Source organism: Panulirus ornatus, chromosome 58, assembly GCF_036320965.1.
Source record: "Panulirus ornatus isolate Po-2019 chromosome 58, ASM3632096v1, whole genome shotgun sequence".
NCBI classification, from domain to species: domain Eukaryota; kingdom Metazoa; phylum Arthropoda; class Malacostraca; order Decapoda; family Palinuridae; genus Panulirus; species Panulirus ornatus.
In genome coordinates, this window is record NC_092281.1 from 33,064,336 (window position 1) to 33,067,648 (window position 3,313).

Consider the following 3,313-nt stretch of genomic DNA (forward strand, 5'->3'; position numbering starts at 1 on the left):
CTGGAAAATTCTGTTTATGTGTTTTGATAAGCCCATACATATATGGGCATGAAGGGGACAAAGATGACAAACTTTGATAAGAAAACCATTAACTTTCAACAGCACCTTCATTTCTTTATTGAAATGGTAATTAACTGCTTCTAAGGGATTTTTACTGAGTTTAGAATATGTTGTGTCATCATTTAAAAGAAAATTCAATTTAGATAAAAAGTTACTTTGCCTAAATTCACAACAGTGTTAGCCTTATCTACTTTAGTAATATTTATATCCTTGTCTTCTTTTAAGGTGTTAATAGCTCTTATAAATCTTTTAGGGCAACTAGATTCCACTGGTTTTGACAAACTGGCATACACTAAATCTTACAGATATTAATTTCATCAATATTTAAATTACTGTATTTCTCTAAATTACAAAAAGACTATGTGACATCTACACAGATGGCTTCCCTGTTAGAGCACACAAAACTTAATCTAGAGCCTAATTCACACAAGGAATCTTTATCTAGTTGTTTATCAGACAGGTTTATCACAAAAGAAGGGTTTGTGTTCATACTCCAGTCGCTGTTATTAATAAGATGGTCCAACTTACAATTTAGTGTCATTTTGTAGCCTATTGCTTTCATTCCTTAATCTATCATAGCAATAGTCCAACATCCGGTTCTTCCAATATGTCGGTATTGCCATTTGAAAGGCAAGTTTCTTCTCTCTTGTAATGAGAAAAGTCTCCTCCATTGCAAGTTTCTTTAATTCAATGTGTTTCTTTAAAATGACGTTTTGGAATTGGTGAAATGGTCGACCAGACAGCTACAACAATCGTTGAGGTAGGACACATCTTGGCATCACTTATTCATCAAGGCATTTCCTTTCCAATATATATATACGTATATATTCTTTCATACTATTTGCCATTTCCCGCGTTAGCGAGGTAGCGTTAAGAACAGAGAACTGGGCCTTATAGGGATTATCCCCACCTGACCCCCTTCTCTGTTCCTTCTCTTGGAAAATTAAAAAAAAACAAGAGAGGGGAGGATTTCCAGCCACCCGCTCCCTCCCCTTTTAGTCGCCTTCTACGACACGCAGGGAATACGTGGGAAGTATTCTTTCTCCCCTATCCCCAGGGATGATATATATATATATATATATATATATATATATGTATATATATATATATATATATATATATATATATATATATATATATATATATATATATATATATATATATATATATATATATATATATATATATATATATATATATATGTGTGTGTGTGTGTGTGTGTGTGTGTGTGTGTGTGTGCACGGATAAACTTTAAGGCTAGCCGGGGTGTATTGGTGATGCCTTTGACCTAAAATGTAAGTTCAATTGAGCCCGTAGGCCGACCCTGCACGTAGCTTGAATCCTTTTGTGTTCACGATAATCTTCTTTACTATATCTCCTCTCCTTAATCCCTTTATCTTCACTATGCAAGGCCTATTATAATCTTCACTACAACCTCATCTTCATATGACCTTATCTTGACTGAGCTGGTTTCAAGGAAGGCTTTAGATTTTTCCGCTCACACAAACAACGTACTTACACGGGGCTCCATGAGTGTAAACCTCCACCCTAATACAGTGCAAATAGATGATTACACACACCTACACACCACTACCACCACTAACAATACACAGAGAAATAGCCTCTTCGGTTGCCTTTGGATCCGCCCGTGAACGTAGTTTGCAGGATTTGGGGGATCAGGTCAACAAGGTTAAGTTCACAACTACCTCATATTCACCAACGTGTATCTTCACTATTAGCTTATTTTCACTTAATGATATCTTCGCTATACCCTCTTCTTCACTACACCGTTATTTCTACCATACCATCATCCTTGCACTCCCTGATGTTCACTAAAAGTAGTTCTTATCTTCACTACATAATTATTTTGAATAAACTTTACTCTTTAATAACCCTTATCTCAACTACATTCGTATCTTCACTACATTCTTTCCTTCAGTACAACCTATCTTGACAATATCCTTATCATCACTATACTCTTCCTCACTACACTCTCATCTTAACATCATCCTTCTGTTTACCGAACTTAGTTCAAAGTCTGACTTGAACGTAGCTTTGTAAAGTTTGTGTTCCTCATTGTGTTACCTCCTTAGTATCATTGTAAAGGCAATTGTCACTATTCCCTAACTAAACCCTAATCGTCACTACACTCTCATCATTATCATTACTTCTTGATGTTCAATACAAAATTTTAACATATACATTTATCTTCACTACAGAATAATTTTCATTGCACCTTAATCTTCATTACTCCTTGTTTCAGCTACATCCGTATCTTCCATTCATTCTTATATCTTATATTAGTTACATCTTTACAATATCTTTATGTCTTCTCTGTTCCGTCTTTAGAAAAACTGAAAATGAGAGTAAAGGATTTCGGGCCTTCTCCTCCCTACCCTTTTAGTCGCCTTGTACGACACGCAGGGAATACGTGGCAAGTATACTTTCTTCCCTATCCCCAGGGATAACAGCATCTGGTGTTCCCAGACGGTCACCCATCCAAGTACTGACCAGACCCAACGTTGCTTAACTTGACTGATCGAACGATATATATATATATATATATATATATATATATATATATATATATATATATATATATATATATACGCACACACACAAGACTGAAAACAATGAATTTCACAAATAAAAAATGGAGGCGCCGGGGTTTGAACCCGGGTCCTCTCGCATGCCAAGCGAGTGCTCTACCACTGAGCTACGCCCCCAAGAACATATTTTGTGACATAGTATTATATGAAGTACTGAGATTACCACGGCAAAATACTGTTTGACCGACCGTTGCCGACTTGCCGGCAAAATAACCACAGGGTAAATCTCCATGTTGCTGTCGTGTTTTCCTCTCAATTTTCCACGAAGAAATGTTTTACTTTTTTATTTTATTTTATTTATATATAAATATATATATATATAAATATATATATACATATATATGTATATATATATATATATATATATATATATATATATATATATATATATATATATATATATATATTAAACTATTCACCATTTCCCGCATTAGCGAGGTAGGGTTAAGAACAGAGAACTGGGCCTTTGAGGGAATATCCTCACCTGGCCCCCTTTTCTGTTCCTTCTTTTGGAAAATTGAAAAAAAAAATGATGAGAGGGGAGGATTTCCAGCCCCCCGCTCCCTCCCCCTTTAGTCGCTTTCTACGACACGCAGGGAATACGTGGAAAGTATTCTTTCTCCCCTATCCCTAGGGATATATAT

The 3,313-nt window shown here is 35.5% G+C and overlaps 1 non-coding gene across 1 annotated transcript; it reads right to left on the minus strand.

Annotated features, from left to right (window-relative positions):
• Nucleotides 1-2,714: 2,714 nt before the first annotated feature.
• TRNAA-GGC (transfer RNA alanine (anticodon GGC)) lies at nucleotides 2,715-2,786 on the minus strand. Its single transcript has one exon. It is a non-coding gene; the product is annotated as a tRNA-Ala (tRNA).
• Between the last annotated feature and the right edge of the window lie 527 nt (nucleotides 2,787-3,313).